At 40.7% G+C, this 20,843-nt stretch overlaps 1 protein-coding gene across 30 annotated transcripts in view; it reads right to left on the bottom strand.

Annotated features, from left to right (window-relative positions):
• LOC124381709 (neurexin-1a-like) overlaps positions 1-20,843 on the bottom strand; it is a 316,092-nt gene that overhangs the window by 16,374 nt on the left and 278,875 nt on the right. The window lies entirely within an intron of this gene.

Genomic DNA, 20,843 nt, shown 5'->3' with positions numbered 1-20,843 from the left:
CAACTATAACGTTTATATAATGTTTATATTTTATATATATGATAGAGGCGATAGGCAGAGGAGGAGGGAAAACTTGTTTTTTCTATCACTCCTGTACACTACGTATCCCTAAACTTTACATTTTTAACTTTTTCCTCTTTGCATATCTTAATTTTTGTCACCATCTTCGATTTCTGGCTTCGCTTTGCCATCTAGCAGCGGTGTCTTGAGCTCGTACCTCTATTTTATGCTCGCAAAAAAAAAGCAAAAAAATCGACCGAGTGACCGCTCATACCTCGGAAAACTCATACATTAATGCACTCGTAGGTCAAGGTAATCACTGTATAGCTATTGGAAGCATTTGACCTTGCTGTGACCTTTACAATTTTAACCTGATACTGTAGTTACAGTGAAAAGTCCATTCAAATCCTATAAACATTCAACCACTCATTGTTGAGATATTACTCTTGGACGGACTCGGAGCAACATAGTACCCCCACCACCTAGTAGCAGAGGTAGAAAACTAAAATCAACTAAAATGTCATTGTTGTAAGAAAACCTCAAATTTAATAAAAGTAAGCTGAGTGGTCTGGTCCTGAAGCAATAGCAAATGCTAAAAAAAATTAATCCATTAGATATAAAAAATGCAAAAAAATTGTCTCCACAAAGTCAGAAATTGTTTATCTGCAGTCGTTCACTCATGAAATCCTGTAACGTAACTCGCAAGAAGGAAACCGATCAAACAATTCGTAACCCCCGTAGACACCGATGATCTACATCCTGTCATGCAAAGTCAACACAATGGCCGCCAACACCGCAAATCCGATTCGGTGACTCAGCCGAATCATCTCGATCAAATTAGCATTGAATGTGGAGTGCAGTAACTACCCAGAATGCTTTGGGGACGGTGCGGTAGGTGATCTTTTAAGAAGAATGATTTAATTCAGGCTTTAGCACGCTAAAAAGTCTAACCTAATTTTTCCGTCCTTGGTGGAAGTGAAAAGAACATCTAGGAGGTACGGTTTTGGAGGTGGCACCACTCAGGGGGAGAAGGTTTATTTTAAAACACCTTCCAGTCTTTCTTCACAAATCTTAAAGCTCTAGAAATAAGTAGAAGGCAGGAGCCAGGACAGGAATCCAACTCCCGAGTGCTTAGATCTTTAGATAGGGTTCTTTGGTTGTCCCTCCAGGGAGAACTGAATATCTGCTTCTAATTATTCCAATAACTTGGAGCACAGCACACCCAGGTACATCCATTGTTGCTTATTTAATAGTTCATTACATCACTCTATTTTAATTCTTTACACTGCAGAATTGAATAAAGGTTATGAATACAGTTAAAGTTTCCTTTGCTTTTTAAAATAATTCCATTCCATTTCGAATCTGAAAACATGAAGTATAGTAGAATTTGCCTTGTTAAAGCAGAGGTCCTCCACCACCAGGTTGTGACCCAGTATCAGACCATGGAAGGGATCTTCAATCCACTAGATAAGAAACTGAACTTTAAATCAGAAGGTCAAGATGTCGATTCCCAGGAACACTAGGATGTAACTGAGCCTCTAAACAAGGTCTTTAACCTTCACCTGCTCAGTTTGTTTATATGAGATAAAGTTAAAGTCGCTCTGGATAAGGGCACATGTTGCTATTAGCTTGCAAAATTGCTCTATGGAATATTTATTTTGTGTGTTTTGCCCTTTAGGAGCACCAATCCAAATTGACTTATGGTGCAATCTGTTAGTATTTAATAATTTACCATTTGTGGCTACTCGATTTGTACCGGAAACACAATTTGTACTGCGCAAAACGTGTGTACTTCCTATCTGAAGGACGTTTACAGACAATTCACGACCAATTTTTGTGTATCTATAATACCGGTTGTACCCGATCTGTTTCCCGAAAATAGTTTTTGACTAGCAATTCTGTTTATAACAAAAAAAGTGTATTTATATCAATGAAATTATATTGATGAAATTTAATAAGGCACACATTTAATTGATTTAAATAAAATGTAATCAATGAAAAAAAAATCACATTTACTAATTGACATTTGTTAGACCCCATGTGTAATACAGATGGGTATATAAGTGTTTTTTCATTTAATATTGAATTTTCCGATGCAAATGTCTGTGTGGCAGCGGGGGCATGGCCGAGCGTCGGTTTGTGAATGGGGGGCGGGGCAAGACGCAGGTAAGCGGGGATTTGCCTCACCTGCAACTAATAAAACCTGATGTCTGTGCTCTCGTTTCAGTGATCAGGAGGCGCATAAAAGCCGAGGAAGCGGAGGCATGTGTGTGTGTGCCAGTAGTGCCGCGTGAGCACTGAGCGACCAGACACCAGTGTGACATAGATCAAAATACTTAATGAAGAACAGCGGTGACGCCTGTGAACCGACCTGTTGTGGCTGTCCTTTTTCCTCCCTCCCACTCGCTTTTTTGAGGGGTGGAAAAAAAGCAAACAATTCCATAGAGTTCTATGCTTCAAAAATACTTATTCAATGGTTTTGATAAGAATTGATTCAATCTTACTTTCAACAATCCACTATATTTTCTTGAAAGAGAAGCATTCTGTTGTAGACTTTTTATACCCAAAGGTCCCTTAAGGCTTCAATGGTATCCTTAAGGTTGGACTTGGAATTGTTTTAAAGTTTTACATAAGAAAAATTTGAGCATTGTTATTGTAATAGGAAGCAAACAAATTCACAGGCAATATCAAACACGGAAGGTCGGCTGATTAGTAAACGACAATACAACTATGGGCAAAATGACAGCCACTAAACAAGAATGCTGGGTCTACAAGGCCCACGCGGTGTTCAAGCAAAAAGGCACTGGGGGGATTCTGACACTGGTATGGGGCTCTATAATGGAAATCTGGAGAAGTCTTAAGGGTTCAATATTTATTCTAAAAAAATGAGAAGGCTGCTTTGAGTGGTTTGATGGGAAACACTTTAGACGGTTGTAGGGTTCTGGACAGAACAACTTCTGTTGTTCTTCCTTTTAGCACAAAGTAGTAGGCTACAATTGCATAGGATATCTAGGAGACCTTAGACTAGGAGACCCAAACCTGTCCCAGCTAAGATTTGCTTTACACAAGTTGGAATCGAATCTCCTACTACCTTAGGGATGAATTTTCAATCTAATTTTCTGACTGCACCCAACGCTTTTTCATCCCACCTGCATCAGTACCTGACTTTACTTACTGGCTGAATGAATCTCCAAAAATCTCCCTTAACACACTAAAATCTGGTGGAACATCTTTCCAGAAGAGTGGAGGTTACTTTAAGAGCAAATGGGGAGTAAATGTGAAATGGGATGTTCAAGAAACATGTAACAATCTGATGGTTAGGGGTCCAGAAACCTTTTATATCTAAAATAGTAAAAAAATTAATGTAAAAAATGCTATGAATCCTACAGGGTACTAATTGGACAGTGGGAGTCAATGTACGCCTCGTGTTTCTTTACCAATCCCTGTTTGTTGTGTAAGGCTTAGTGCTGGGTTTGCTAGAGGGTGTGTGTGCGGGGGGCTGGGGGGGGTCTGGGCGGTCTCTCAATGCATTCATGCCAGAAGAAGCGGCTGCACTGGCTGTAAATTGAATTCGCCATGCGCAGGGCTGAGATACAGTGTCATCGGTCCAGATGGCAAAGCTGGCGCATCCTGCAGCGCCACATCCATCACTCCTCCGATGTGATTTGTTTTTCCTGGCGGGGGACCCCGCTACACTGTGCCCAAAGACAGAGGTGCTGGATCAATATGCCTCTTCTCCCTCCTTCCCTTCATCTAGCCTAGGTTTTTTTTTCCCTTTGCTAAATCCCTGTGCAGCTCCAGAAAAAAGGACACCGCGGTCCATCTTAAAACATCACGTGTCTCACCTGCTTTGTTTTTACACTCCTTATTCCGCTCGAGCGTTAGCGCACCATGTTTTGTATTCCGGTAATGAACTTGCGCTCGAGTGGTTCATTCGGCGCTTCAAGCCAGCTCACTCGAGATGAAGAGCCTTACACCGCTACACAATTCTCCAGATCCAGAACATTGTCTGACAGCTTCATTTGACCTGAATTACAGTCTCTGACCTGACTCATCAAACTGATGACAATCCAATCTCTTTTTCTTTCTTACTTTCTTTCATTTTTATTCTTTTTTTATAAGCCTGGCTAAGTTAGCATAAAGCCTATAACTGAATGCTCATGGGATTTGACCTAACAACACTGACGAAACTGCAAACTTGATTCAAATTTGGATTTTAATACAAGAAACGTAAAAGTTTCTGCGCTAATTTTGGTAGTATTTAATGGTCAAACTGGATATATTTCAATTCTCTTGCGTCTTGAGAAAACAGCAAAACTGATGCTAGCGGGACAAGTGACCTATGCAATATGCGAGGTTATGTGTAGTGGTATCAAAAGGTTTTAAGACTCTGTTTAGAAAGAAAGTACTTTATTTATCCAAGTTTTCACACTATCACCTTCGAAAAAATCGTGCTCCCAGCGTTCCTGTCACTTCTGGAACGTGTCCTGAAAGTCTTCATTTCCGAACGTGTCAAGCACCTTCCGAAATGTCAAGTGCGGAAGTGAGATCATGTGGATTCTTCTCCGACAGTCATTATGCACGAGTTGCCGAAAGGTTTGAATGTTATTGCCATTTGAGCTAGTTAAAGGTCTTCCTGATCTCTTCCAGTGATGTTCTTTCACTCTTAAAGCCGCTCTTAACACCTTGTCAAAGATCTCTGTGGCAGATTTGCCCAATTTCACACAGAATTTCACGTTTGCTCTTTGTTCTAACTTCAAGTCATGTCAAAAAGCTTTTATTGTCATTTCAACCATATAAAGCTGACACAGCACACAGTGAAATGAGACAATGTTTCTCCAGAACCCTGGTGCTACATAAAAACAACAAAGAGCTACATCACAGAGCACAGAGCTAAGAACTAAAATAAGTTGTCCTAGCCACATAAGATGCATGTGCCACCTAGTGTTAACAGTGCAGACAAAAGACAGTGCAAACAGACAATACAAGACAGATAAAGATACACAAAACATCGAGCAAACAAGCATCAACCTAATTAGCGAGCTATCATGGCTTTAGCTTCCCTGCCATTTAAAGTAGCGATCAAGAGATCTATGATGGAGTCGAAAACGTTCCAGACGAGCTAGCGTTTGCATTATTTTATTTTTTTTGCGCACATTCTGTATAGTCTCGAGCAGGTCTGGCCTCATTAATCTGTGCAGTCCTGCCAGACCGGGCCGATACTGCTCATTAATCTGCCTGAGCTCGAAAGTCGAATAAAACGCAATGTGCTGTGCATTCAGAGATTAGAACTCTGTGTGGATTTCATCTAATTTTGATGGGCTTCGCAGAGTTAAGCCCAGGATGTGTATCTCTCCTTTCTTAAGATAAATGAAACGGAACGGTTCGAGGAAACAAATTCGAGGCACCAAATTGAAAATATCAATGGCTGCAAGGGCTGACCTGGGAGGGTTTGCCTCATGAAACGCTAACACTTCTAGCCCTTAAAATGACTAATTGCTCAGAGAAAATCAATTTCTGAAAGCGATTTGTGCGAGGGGGCAAAAAAAACGGGTGTGGGCTCAAGACGCCAGAGCAATAAATCTTGCACTATCAGGCTCGACAATTGAAAATTAAAAGTTGAACCGAGGCTAACCTTGATTTCAACAGAGCCACGGAGGGTCGTGATTAGAACATCCAGGTTTTCTGGCTTCAGGGCCAACCATCATCCGTGCTTACAACTCTGTCATGGCGTTCTTCGATCGGCCGAGATTGATAACCCCGGCGCTTAAAATAACCACGCCAACCTTGTGTCGGAAGAGAGGCTTTATGTCTCTGTAGGCTTGTTGTTAGCGATCCCGGACTGATCAGGTGAAGCAACCTTGACACGCATGATCTCACCCGTTATCTGTGTATGATTTGGATGCTTCTGGTCTCCGAGGACCTTGTTTAGCATAATCAGGATGGTTTAAATATAGCCTTCATGTTTTTCATGGATAAAAAGGCTTCCTATTCCCTAGAGGGCGTCATAAAGGCATTGTGCTCGGTAAAGGTGGGATGCCAGAATGCTTGTGAGTGGTGACCTGTCTCTGTGTCTCTGAGGACCTCAATGTTTCTCACCTCCTTCTGTCTCTTGTTTACGCTCCAGTCGAACGTGATAAATGCGCCCTGGCACACCAAGCAGTTCTTCTAAAGTAGAACTGAAAGTCAAGAGGACATCTGAGGCATCTGAAGGTTCCCTTTTTGTTGCAGGAATTATTTTTTTTTTAATTATTTTGATTTGGTGAAAGGTTTTGCACCAAGAATTCGACTTCTAACATCTGAGGTGTTTCTACAGTCCAAATCAGAATTGCATTTTTGGTTTATTTGCTGCACATAATTAAAATGAGGCAAAAAGCAAATTGGGTTTCCAAAAAATCCCCCAATTATTCATTGAGTTCCGTCGCACAGCGACAAACTAGCCAATGGCTAATATTCATGAGTCAGGCCAGAGACTGTAATTCGGTACAAATGAAGCTGTCAGGGAACTTTCTGGAGCTGTAGAATTGTGGTGAACCAAACAACTCCCTTACTTTACTCAGTCTCCATAAATTGTATCTCATAATGGACCAGGACCACTTCATTCGGACCTTCACAGATCCAACCATGACAAGAAAAACAAACAAGGGATAATACTACCTATAAGGTAGTTCCTTATAATTGTTTATACCTCATTACTGAGCCATTGGTGACTGTGGCAAGAAAAAACTCCCTGAGATGGTATGAGGAAGAAACCTTGAGAGGAACCAAACTCAAAAGGGAACCGTCCTCATCTGGCTGACACCGAATGTCTATTCCATCCTGTAGTAAACTGTTGATATTAATTACAGTCCAAATCTGTCCTCAAAATTCTTCAGTTGCTCAGAGGCGTCATGAATCTTTGAGCTGTAGGTGTGGAACCATCAACTGAGAAGGACTCCTTCCGAAGGTAGGACTCCAGGATGAACCAGGCAGACCCAAAGAGAAAAAAAGGTTGGGGACCCTGGTCCCTGGAACCTCAGGAGCATGTTTATTCGACAGAAAGAGGGAGAAAGGAAAGAGAGGTGATGAAAGCTGGACATTGAAGTGGTGGTGGAGTGGTGCACCCGTGGTGACGTGATTCAGGCTACCATCTTCCATACGCCGTGACTGGGGCCACTATGATGCAATCACCATCTAGTAGTAACCCTGACACTGATGATTTGTGATTAGAGCTTGAAGAAACACCTCGGGCATCTACCGTACCTCTTCCGCAGCTGAACATAAGAGGTGAAATCAGATTGCAGGCATTCATGATTTAAGCTCCATTGTAGCTCTAAATGTGTATACAAAACACATCCCTGACTAGATGGAAATTGCACAATAGATTTTCCTGATGAATGCGGCATCCTAGCACCTTCTAATTAAACTATACCAGCATATACAAGCCTTTGGCAGATTTAACTTGGGCTAAAAGCCTCATTAGAAAGCCCCAAAGACAATATATTTTCTCAGCTTGTAACCAGGTCAAACATGGATACATTTATCTCATGCTATGTTTTTTTTTCATGGGCTAAAAAAAAAAAAAAAAAAACGGGCCTAGAATGCTTCAGGCCAGACAGCTGTTTTTAGCTATCAGGTGTTACCGGGCATTCTTGGAGGAAGCATTAGGTTGAGTTTTTCTTCAAAGCTAAAGCAGCTGTTCACGATCTCGAGACTGGATGCTAAGAACATGAGAATGGAAAATCCTGCAGATGCTAACTGGTTTTTTTGTAGATCAAGAGAGCACCGTAACACACTGAGCGTCTAACAAGACTAACCAGAGGGGTGAGTAAATAACGGCTCTCTCGTGGCTTGGGGGGAATGACTGTCACCCTCAGGGGGGTTTAAAATTAAAGGAATACATCAGCTAATAATACTAATGCTGCCAATTAGGTTCCGAGCTAGCAGAAAGGACGGATCTCTAAAAACTCTTAAAGGTTTCGGCACAACGGTCATTTCTGGTGAACAATCTCTCCAATTAGTTCGGATCTCCTCGTTGTGTGGCAGCGGGGAGCAGTGAATCAGCAGTTGAGTTTCTGGAATCTGTGATTAGACGAGTTTAAGCTCATATCTCAGGAGAGCTTATGTAGACCCTGACATACAGTATGCTTCTCATCAGGATGTGAAAAGTATTGGCTGAGAAAACCATCAGAGTTCTGGAGAAATACTGGAATGCGATTGGTCAGAGATCGTTGGTTCATTTTTTTATAGCAACGTTGGAAGGAGTCTCCAGTGTGAGGACCTGAAATTTTGAAGCTTTATACACAGGCATTCAGCTTCTGAGCAAAAGGTTCTGTTCAAATCCTAGCGCAGTCAAGGTCTATGGGGCCCTTATTCAAGGCCCCTAACCACTGTTCAGATTGCTCTAGATATCGTATGGTGGAAGTGTTCTAGTTTCAACTCCCAGATTTTTCAGCTGCCAGAACGCAGCGATCCTTCCTTTATTTCTGTATCGTCTTCAAAAATAACACGTAATAACGTATCGGATTTCCACCGCGCTTCATTGATTGTACCTCGTGTGCTAATTTGCTTCCTCTGAACACCATCCTTCATTCGCCGAGATCCCGGAGTCGCGAGTCATACTACACTGACTTCCCTTGTTTCCTCGTACGGGAGCCTCGGCTCATTTTTCTCTCGACTGCTTCTGACATCATTAAGATAAAGCACCGAAAAGGAACCTAAATGAAGCATTCACCTGGAATAGTTAGCCATGTTCCCACATTCATACAGTAGCATGCTGAATTTAATCAGCCCAAGGTGCAGAATAAATCCTCCGACATAGACACAGCTGTGGAATAGAAAAAAAAAGGAAGTTGCCACATCATATCTGAGAGGCTGATTGGAAATTCAGATTCGCTCTTTTCTTTTATCACGAGAAGCTCATTATGAAGAAAGAGTCGTGGGGCGGGAGACAGACCCGTATGTGCCGACGTGGTTAAAAAGGAAAAGTCACACCGCTTCTCTGAGCCGTGATTGGCTCTTGGGGCAGGTGTGAGAGTGTTGATTTGTCTTGTTTTTTTTTCCCCCAAGATAATCAGACAAGTTTTGTATAAAGTCTTCGGGATACACAAGACAGGAGTTTTGAAGAAAAGAAATAGCGCAATACCAGTGATGATGATCAGTGGCGTCCTACCCGAGAAATCCACCTATTAATGTAGTACAACAGTTCACGAAAAAAAGCAGAAAATTTTGAACGGCATTGGCCGCCCCCTTTCCTCACGACGTTATTTTTTTTTTCTTTTTTTAAAAAAAGGCTGTTTTGTAAATGTATCTGTGACCAGATCGATTTCTTCTCCTCTGTCATTCATTGTGGAATAAATAAAAAAAACAGCTATTAAATCCACACGTATAGATTTTACCGTGTGCACTTTGCTCTGACCGTCCAATCAAAGGACGTGAAATTGGCCTATGTTGTTGGATGCCCGCTAGAGGGCCTCGGAGTTGATGACTTGAAATCTGATTGGTTAAAGAAACAGCAACATGGATTTGAATTAATACGACGCCTGCAATGTTAACAGTTCTGACCTTTAGCAGTTCCCTTTGAGCACGGAAGACGCGTGACGTGACGGCTAAAAACCGATTGGATAGAAACTGAAAATGAAAAGAACTGTTGGGAATAATTTAATACATATTATATTGAAAAATATATTCGAATTTAAGTCAGTGATTCTGATAGTCTTTAGGAATTGAGAGAAACTATTACTGGCCGTGATGGCGCACCAATTAGCGAGACAGTTTGAGAAAAAGGACGTATGTTTATCCGCATATTTGTGATCTGCATATTCGATTTGGCACATGTTTTTACGCTGGATGCCCTTCCTAGCGCAACCCTCCCCATTTACCTGGGCTTGGGACCGGCACTAAGACTGCACTGGCTTGTGTCTCCCTAATGGCTGGGTTATGTTTATATATATGAAAATATTCGAAATCATGAGATATAAAAGGGTAATAATAAATAATAGAATTTTAGAAATTTTAGAAATTTCCCCACTGTGGGATGAATAAAGGTTTATCTTATCTTATCTTAGCTCTTAGGAATGCTAGGATTTGAGCAGCTGCTTTGAAACGTATCAAAAATGCACAGTTGGCTGACTTTCAATTCATTGTTTATGCGACTGAGATCACCTATACCGTGTTAAATATAAATATCCCCATATGTGTTTGATGGTTATTTTGAAAAATGTTCAGAAAATTCTTCTGGAAGCAGTTTTTCCAGCCTTTCTGATGGCTCTAGAGAACAGCTAAGACGTGCCCACACTTCCTCCTACTACACATGTGCTGCGACTTACACAAGCGTTCGCTGTGAATCGCTAACACACGGCTGCAAACTTTCACATACCAATTAGCACTTTTTGTTTGGGATGGTAATAAAGTCGGAATCCGGACAAACGATACGGACAAAAGTTTGTGCACACCTGACCCCTTTTCTGAATATCCCATTCCACATGGAGACCCCGTTTGCTCTCACAATAAGCTCCACTCTTCTGGAATTCGGAGTGTGCTTGTGCAGATTTGTGGCCGTGTGGTGTAGGGGAGATGAGAAGGTCTGGGGTGTGTTCCAATTCATCCCAAATGTACTCGATAGGGTTTGAGTTGTATAGCAGAAGATCTTCCATTCCAACCCATCGAAAGCATATCTTCATGGAGCTGAAACAGGTGTGGGTCTCCCAGTTCAATTGAATGGAAAATGTTATGCTATTACAGTACAATAATTTGGTTTGTAAAACGAAAGGTTTTTTTTAATCTGAGTTTTGGGGGTGCGATGAGGACGAGGCACCTGGTGACCCAAAATAGCACAAGTTCTGCTTACTAGCATATAAATCTGCTTACTATAAGATGCCAACATGTTCCGATTGCGCTACTTTATATGGATACCAAACACACACACACATACACAGCTCAAAAATGTCCACAAAAAACCCCCCCGGCCCCGCCATCCTCAAACAAACCACCTGCATTATTCATAGCGGCCGTGACTGATGAAGCCGCTTCCTGAAGTCTATTCAGCATTTCTAAGTAGCAGCAGGTGGTTGTTTATATGTTAGCCTTCTTTCCTCCCTGCATTTCTTCATTTCCTCTTCCATGTTTATGATAAATGCAGTCCCCATGTGCAAAGAAGAGTCTTTTTTTTCCCTTCTTTAGCTCTGCTATGATGCAATCATTATCGGAAATCAATCCCGGGACCGCGGGGATGGTGGTGGTGGTGGGGAGGGGGGTTGGAAGTTTCACCTCTCCAGCAATCAGGAGACTCAATACTGCTTGAAGATTTTAATATATTCAAGCGATCGTTAGGGGAGGCGAAGTAATAAATGTACTCAGCTCAGGAAATTATTTACTACATTCATACTCGCGTCAGTGAACGGACAGACGTGGGTTTGAAGGTGTTTAATTTGAATAAATACGACATGAACTGAACCAAGTGCTGTTTGTAACTATCACATGTATTCCGGTGTTTGTTCAAAAACAAGTTTTTGTTTGTCTGGAGTTCTGTCAGGCTGTAAACATGTCACGAGGAGACATTTCTGTTTCGCTGTCAAGGTTTCCACAACAACTGGTTTTTCCAGTTCAAAATGGCTGAATGTGTTGGTTCTCCCAGTCTAAAATGGTTGAATGTGTTGGTTCTCCTGGTCCAGAATGGCTGACTGTGGTGGTCTTCTCTGTCTAAAATGGCAGACAGTGTTGGTTCTCCTGGTCCAAAATGGTTGACTGTGTTGGTTCACCTGTCCACAATAACTGACAAAGTTGGTTCTCCCAGCCCAAAATAGTTGACTGTGTTGGTTCTCTCTGTCTAAAATGGCTGACAGTGTTGGTTCTTCCGGTCTAAAATGGCTGACAATGTTGGTTCTTCCAGTCCAAAATGGCTGACAGTGTTGGTTCTCCTGGTTCAAAATGGTTAAATCAAAATGCCCTTAATGTGTGCTGGATGAATAAAATGTCTTTTTAAAACTAATTTTAAAGGTATGAGGAGAAATGAAAAAGATAACGTATGTATTATCAGATGCTGGTTTGATATCTGTAGTGTCTGTAAGCGACCTGTTTAAACACAGACCTGCCGAGCCCGTTGTGTCCTCACTGTGACTTTTACATTCATCTAGGATGCGATCGGTGTAATATGCAGATGATGTGCTTGAGGTTGGAGTAAATAGGGGCTATCAATGTTACAGATGTCACATGGCCCAAACGGTGGCTATCAACATAAGTATATACAGATTTTATATACAGGAAATCTCCATAGAGCTGGGTTTTGGGAAGGAACCACATCTAGAATTTTGAGGTGTCTCAATACCACTGAAATACTTCCACTCCAACCCATGAAAACCATAACTTTATAGAGCACTTTTGGTATGGTCACTCACATGAGGACCTTCTGCAACCTAAATCAATGCTGCAGCACTCATGCGTCTGTTTTTTGAAGGAAGCTTCTGCACCTGACCCACTGCACGAGGACCCGACTTTTTTGATGGACCCTTGCGAGGTCTGTTCTGAGTGGAACCTGTCTTGGAAAACCTCTGTATGACCCTGACCACTGTATTATAACTTAGTTTCAGGATGTTACTGATGATCTTATAGGCTCGGCCATATTTGTGGAGAGCAACAATACTAACTCTCAAATCCTCAGACAGTCTTTACCATGAGGTACCATGTTGAACAACCAGTGGTCAATATAAGAGAAATGAACTCAAAGCACCAAATTTTAACTTCTCAAATACACGATAAACACATTTATATGGTCCTGTCAAGCAGACAAAAACATTAACATGACTAATAGGACGTGTGGCTTTGCACAAATACACGACGTACAGCTGTTATCACTGAGGGTGTACTCAATTTTGTTGGCAGTTATTTAGACAATAATGGCTTTATGTTAAGTAATTTTTAGAGGACAGTAAATCTGTACTGCTACACAAACTGCACATGACTCCTCTAAAATATATCCAAGGTTAATTTCTATAGTATCGTCCCGTGAAAAGGTTGCTGAAATGTAAGGGGTGCACTCACTTTTGTGAGATACCATGTATTTTCTAGACGTAACCAAAAATACACATGCACGCAGCTGAGCGATCCCACCAATCACCCTAGCATTGCCTGTCCCTGCTCTTTGACGCGAGCTCCCAGTCCCTCGTCAGGAGACACGGCTACATTCATCATCCTAATATAGTTGCACTCCGAGTTGGAGATTAATGGCTGCTGGGCCACGCTCCTGCTCCGTACCTCGCTCCGGAAACAGGAGCAGGAGAGCGCTGCCGAAACGCGACCGGGGGTTTGCTGTCGCGCTTCATAGTTATCTCTGGGATACGATCTTGATTTCGGAGCACGGTAGTCAGATTTTCATTCGTTTTCAGAGCAGGTGTCGACGTGCTAATAATAAAGCGAACATAAACTGTACGTTTGCGCTAAATAACATTTAAGCGTTCACCCGTCTGCACTTCCTTATCACACGTATCATTCTTTTTGTTCCCTTTTTCCTTTTGCTATTTTTTAATACATGCTTTATTTATTTTTGTTGAATAGAATTCAATAAAATATTGTACAATATAAAGTATAATAATAATAATTTCCAATGTCCTGTATGAAGTCATTTGTATGGTGGGTTTTATCTCTGTGTTAAGACATTGTCTTTGGTTTGAAATGTTATAAGTTCAAATCTCAGCACCATCGAGCTGCCACTGTTGGGCCCCTGAGCTGCCACTGTTGGGCCCACTGTTGAGCTGCCACTGTTGGGCCTGTATAAAGTCATTTGTATGGTGGGTGGTATCTCTGTGGTTAAGGCATTTTCTTTGGATCGGGACATCACAATCAGCTGCCACTGTTGGCCCTTAACTGCTAATTCGTACAGTAAGTCACTCCGGATAAGGGCATCTGCCAAATGCCATAAATGTCAGTGTAAATTTGTACATATTTCGGACACACCACTGTTCCACAATTTCCTTATGGAATTAATAAATGATTCTGATTCTTTTAAAATATCTGCCAATCCTGGGGCCCTTGAGCAAGGCCCTTATCCCTTTGTGCTCTATGGGTGCTGTATCATTGCTGACCCTGCTCTCTAACCCCACCTTCCTAACATTACAAAGATTGAATTAGATTCATTACTACACTCCTTTTTCATGCCACATACATATCAGCTGCTAAAAACAGTTGGCACCCTATTTCTCCTGTCTAATACACAACATGACGGATAATTATTTAAAAAAAATTCATTTCATGCTGCTACACATTTTGTTCCATTTCACTTAATATATGACAATATGGATATTGTATTTGAATTTCTCTTCTTTTTTTGTTGCTTTAGCTGTTACTCTAATTTTGCTGTGAGCAAATGCAACCCAGCAATTTCCCCAACAATTGGGATCGATATAAATGTTTAGATCATGCAGACACAAGGGTGGTAGTAAATTCAGGGACTGTTATAGGTGACATGTGGAGGCCTGGGGTGCAGTCATCCCAAAGATGGTCAATAGGGTTCAATAAGGTTGGAGCTCTTTTGCAGGAGATCTTCCACGTATTTCAACCAATGTATCTTCATGAAGCTGGCTTTGTGCACTTTATTTCCAAACAAATTTGGGTCTCCTAGTTCAAGTGAAAGAGGAAATATCTGTACAGAAGGTGGTAACTTAGTGGGCGTTGGATCCAAAGGTTGTGAGGTAAAATCCAAGCACCACTAAAAAGCTGCCGCTTCTGGGCCCCTGAGCATGGCCCTCAACTCCATAGCTGTACCCATGAGATAAATGGTCTTGCCAAATGTATTACAACTGTGTGCCTTTATGTTTGTGTTAATAATTTGTAGAAAAAGCAGCAAGAACCGCATAACGTACATTACAGATCATCAAAGCGTTTTCAAAAAGCTACGTTTTCGTTGACTGAAAAACACCAAAACAACAAATTCTTGCATATTTGAATCTGGAAAACTATGGAATTCCGAAATGAAAATTGTGGCGGAAACCTGTTTTGTGCCGAATTAGAGTAAACTATGGTGCCCCCTGGTGGTCGGGAGGAAGTCTATTTGCTCAGATTTGCTTAATTTCGTAAAAAAAAAAAAAAAAAATTAAAAATAAAGATAAAACATATAAAATCTGGCCTGGGGAGATGCTAAACATCAAGAAGACCTTGTAAGAGCTCATAAAAGACCTGTTTCAATCCGAAATCTTTTCGACGGAGTGTTAAATTATCGCCTAAGGTACACATCTGGGTCCAGTTTAGCGCAGATGTTCGTTTCTTATGTTTGCTCTTAGTTTAGCGTTTCCATTCGCAGTCACTTCACACCTAGACAGAGTTTATATCACCACGTTTACCACCATAAAGATGTTTCTTTCTTTTTTTTTTGCTTCTATTTATTATTTTTTTTATTCCTAACATTCAGCACCATGCAATGCTCGTTACATTTGGAGTGGAAAGTAGGAAATTGAGTCGAGGCTGAGAAATCAATAGTGCTGACGGACGGACTCCTACAAGAGGCAAAAGATGAGGAAGATGAATCGTGTGTGTGTGTGTGTGTGTGAGAGAGAGAGAGAGAGAGAGAGAGAGAGAAAGGTCTTCATTAATTCTACCCAACACAATTAAATCCCCAGTGTCTCTGCTGCAGTGTTTGTTCGTCACATATTGTAAAAAAAAAAAAAAAATGTCACAATTGTGATGGGGCTCATCTAAATGCTGAGCTCGACTCCGAATCGAAATGTGTGCAACTAAAAAAAAAAGAAAGAAAAAAAAGAATGGATAATTTTTTCAATTTTTACAATCATTTGTATTTGTATCATTTGAAAGCCTTTTTCGTCAACACCTAATATGCAGATTCACTTAAGTGCTCATTACATCGGCTTGAAAACTGACGTGTTCCCTGTTTACTGTGCTGAAACACCACCAGAGACTCTGCGGAAGGTGACTTCCATGTCCCAAGACATAGCATTCATTTTAGAACATTATTTTACACAAAATCTGACAACGCACTAAAATAGTTTTTCTATATACAGGGTTTCCCCAAGTCAAATGTAAGATGTTGTTACGACCTTTTTGAGACCATTAAGAATGAAATATAAGACCTGTATGACATTAAAAACACAAACGCCCAAATCTGAGCCTTAAATTTTTTTTTTTCAAGCCAAGTATAAAATCTGTTCTATGTCTGTGGTACAATCTGAGAGAAATTCTCTCCAATAAACGAAACCTGATTGGCGTTTACATGTTGGTCTCATTTGTAGTCTTAATAAAGCAAATTAGATTTGGACTAGCGAAAGACTACATTCGAAAGTGCTTCAGGAGCATTTTAAAGCGCATCAGAGGTAGAAAATTGTGACCTGTTTAAAATGTAAACTTTTACAGTTTTTAAGACCCCGTGGGAACCATGATACAGTAAATAGTATGTGAAACAAACGCGATTTGTTATTCAAGCACCAATGAAAACCCTAGCAATCCCTAATGAGCCCTAGAAATCCCAAAAAAGGTCAATTATCAAAAAAAAAAAAAGAAAAAAAGAAAATGATCATACACATATTAAATGTGTATGAAATAGAATTCAAATAATATTTATATCAAATGAAAATACAGTAATCCCCCGTTTATCACGGTGGTTACGTTCTCAAACTGCTGAATGGAAAACGGCGATAAACGAACGCCATCCCGAAAATGCATTTTAATCCGTAAATCATCGTCCCACGCGCTTAAAACACACACAGAAAACATTTGCAAGAATCTAGCGAGATCAATTTTGTTTAAATTGGTAGAAATACGGTTCACTGCATCACATTTATAGTACACGTACTGTACGGTATACGGTTCTGCAGTCACCTATACGTCATTTCTCTGCTTGTTTATTGGTTGAAGTGTCCTAAAAAGAGGCGGAGTTAAAGATGCACGTCACCACGTTCTTTATTTTCATTGGCTAAATCTCGTGACGTATGTCTTTAACTCCGCCTTTTTTTTAAGTAATGCTACTTTAACGGCATTATGGTATGTACATTCCCAAATAAGGCAGTGTTTACTGTGTACTTTTAAAAAAAAAGTTTCTTTTAGAGAGATCGGGAAAATCGCCGAAACAAATTAGTCATGTGGGAACGCAATTCCACGATGAACCAAGATTCGAACCGCAATAAAGCAGGGGATTACTGTATTAAAACATTAAAATAGCCCCCTACTCACAATTTAGATTGATTTCTATTTTCCAGATTCTTTCTAAAAGTCTCCACAGTATTCTTACAGTAAATTCTTTGTTAAAACCTACAGATGATCCAAAACATTGGATGGTGCTGTGTTATTCCAGGGGGAGGAGCGAAGTTCAAACCTTCACGCATTAAGGCTTTTGAACTGGAACCAGTACACCCAAGCATTTTCTCAATTTATGTATCATAGCTGTGAAGCCTTTGAGCTAGAACCCTAAGTCATAACGCTGAGCTAAAATCCTGAGCGAGTTAGAACCCCAAGCTAGAATCTTTTGTTATGATCATGAGCTAGAATTCTGATAGATTTATGGCTCAGGATTACATCTCCTTGATTTACAAGATAACCCAGAGCTTAAACCTAGAACTAGATCTCTAATTTATACCCTTAACCGAGAACCCTGAGTTAGAATCCTAGGTATACTGTAGAACCCTGAATTATAAGCCTGAGCTAAAACCCAAAGCGAGAATCCTGAGTAATAATCCTGAACTAGATACCCAAGGTAGAACCTAGAGTTATAACCAGACACTAGAACCCAGATCTAAAACCCTCAGTAATATCAGTGATAAGGAAAATTCACATAAATATTTTTTCCCTTTTTAAATACATGAAATAACACTGAAACCAGCACTTTGACGGTGAAATTGGCTCTAACAGTCGCACTAATGCAGTAAAAAATCACTGTAAACAGCTTCACGGCGAATGTAGCAGGAATAAATGGGACTCTTTCCGCTGTCGGTTCTGACTTTGTTTCTTCGGCGTGTGGGTGGCAATTTAGAAGGCCATCGCTAATCACGCACGGGGAGGCGGCGATGAATTATTGATGTGATGTGTGTGATGAAAGATCTGAAACGCCATCAAGGATGCCATTATATTCGGGGGACAAGGAGCAAACAAACAAACAAACAAACCACCCTTCCCTCTCTCTCTCGCTCACACTGCACTCAGCACTGCTCAGACAAACTGGAGAATACACAAATACAGGACGAGGAACCCGGGAGAGATCGTCATTGGGGAAAGAAAAAAGCAGAGACGGAGTGAGATGAAAGATGGAGCAGATGGAAAATCCAACAGGGTATAACACATCCTCTGTTAAAGCCTCCGTCTTTCCTCCGAGCACACGCTCGATCCCAAAGGGAGAATGAAGAGAGTGGAGAGTCATCCGAAATCCACTCTGTCTACAGCCGGAGAGAGAAAAAGAATGGCGTTTTTTCTTGAGTGGGCAAAGAAAAACCAGTGAAAATGTCTAAAGATGTCTAACGATTCGATCGAACCAATATTATCGCCGATATTGCCATCGTTTCTATAGTAACACCTAAACATGGACTTGTAATCTAAGACCGTCTCATTCCATGATAACCTCCAATCTTCTAGGAAGGTGTTCCACCAGATTTAGGAGGGTGCTTTTTCCCATTCAGCCACAATTTGGGCCCGATGTAGGTGAAATGAGGAGGCATGGGGTGCACCCAGCATTCCAAATCAGCAGCAGTGTAAGTGGTCAATAGGGTTGGAGCTCTATAGCGGGAGATCTTCCACTCAAACCCTTGGAGACCATATCATCATGGTGCTGGAACAGGGTTCGGTCTCTTAATTCAAGTGAAAGGAAAATGTCATGGCAATGTTGTGCCTTCAACAGTTTTAAGAAGAGCCAAAGACCTCAGGTGTCCCAATACTTTTGCCAGTATAGTATAGTTAAAAGCAGGATTTGCCTTTTAGATGACGTGTAACTATTAAAAAAACATGATACAAATAATAATAATAACACTAATGAAAGGCGTCTCCAGTGTTGTCACTTTTTTACAGTCAGAGAAAAAAACCTCATTATCGTTTTTAATACTGAAAGTTGATTTGTACCTTCGATTTTTTTTTTGCTTTCTGGACTTAAAAATGGTCACCCACCACTTCCTGGAACACCCTTGTTCGTCTTTCTGCTCGTCTGTACGCTGTACAGTAGTGCAAATTTTCACAGAAAAAAACACAGCACTCTGGTGGAGGTGTTGGTCGGTTTGGCGAGTTCTTTGACTTTGTCGCGGTGTGTCACGGCTCTAACAAGCGAGCATTGTTTTCTTTTTTTTTTTTTTTTATGTGAAATCGACTGCGTTCAACTGAATCAAATTGGCGTCCAGTTCCCGCAGTAGGTGAGAGGTTCCTAATTGGCTGTTCACTGGAGGCACAAACGGCGAGTAACTCATTTCTCAAGTTCTGCAGCTGTAACGACGGAAAAATGGAGGGACATGCTGAGCAGGTCAAAATCCAAAAATGGCAACAAACTTATTTCGTTCGAACCACAGTGATGGATAAATCATATATTAATAAGCAAGGTCAATAGCGATATAATGTTTTGGATATGAGGCTGATGTTTGGACATGTAATATATTAACACCGGAAGTTAGTTAGCTAGCTAAGTGCACTAACACACTTGTTTGAACAAGTAGGTACCTTAGAATGTATTTAAACGAGTCTGGTTAGCATTTTTATTAGCCATGACACAGGTTATGATACAGAATACTTGCTGGTTTGGTTAGCTAGATCCTAGCTTGTCCTTTTCTTCAGAAACAGAAACAGAATTAACATTAACTTTGACCTTTTATAACTCCTGAGAGTTATAATGCTGCATTATAATCCTGAGTATTAATCTTGATTTACAGCGGTGAGCTATAACCCTGAGTTTTAATCCAGAGCTATAACCCTGAGTTATAACCTTGAATTCTAATCCTGAAGTATAATCCTAAATTATAGCCCTGATATAATCCTGCACTAGAATCCTGAGTTATAGTCTGTAGTTATAGCCTTGCGCTATAATCCTGAGCTATAATCCTGAGTTATAGCCCTGATTTATAATCCTAAAATATAATCTTGCACAAGAATCCTGAGTTATAATCCTAAATTAGAGCCCCACACTCTAATCATGAGGTATAATCCTGAGTTATAGCTCTGATTTATAATCCTAAAATATAATCCTGCACTAGAATCCTGAGGTATATTCCTGAGTTGTTATAACCCCAAGTTAATTGGCAAAGTAATGTTTTGGATACAAGGCTGAAATCTGGACATGTATTATATTAACACAGGAAGCTAGTTAGCTAGCATAGTGCATTTAATTTACAAGAATAGGTGTTTGATCATGTCTGGTTAGCACGTTTAATAGCCATGGCACAAAATCTGACACAAGATATTGTCTATTTGTTTATCAGCTATTTCTTGACTGGAAAAATAAATACTGACTACAGCTACTCGCGGGTTTAGTTTTCTGTCAGCCATTATCCGGGCGACATTTCACAACAGACACGATGTGACATCTTCGACTTTACCATGGTGTAATATGTCCCTAACAAGCAGAATCCTAGGCTTATTTTCCATCCTTCTTAGCAACAGCATGCTTTCAGCATGGAGATGTACATCCATCTCCTCAGATGCTTCGCCGAGTTCCTATGCCTGCCCCAATTAAGGATCGGAAGAAACCGGCAAGTCGATTGAAGCGCATGAGGCACCCTCGTGATTAGAAATGACCAAACTTCAAAACAGAAGGTTCCACCCAAACTACATCATGACAACCGTGGGAATTCTGGGGGAAATGCTTAACGCAGACAGATATGAAAGGTGGTTCTTTCACGTTTCTTTCACATCTCAAGGACACATCAGCCATGGCAGATCAGCAATAGATTTTGCAAGTT

Source organism: Silurus meridionalis, chromosome 28 (assembly GCF_014805685.1).
Source record: "Silurus meridionalis isolate SWU-2019-XX chromosome 28, ASM1480568v1, whole genome shotgun sequence".
NCBI lineage: Eukaryota > Metazoa > Chordata > Actinopteri > Siluriformes > Siluridae > Silurus > Silurus meridionalis.
This window is presented reverse-complemented; position numbering and strand designations above follow the sequence as displayed.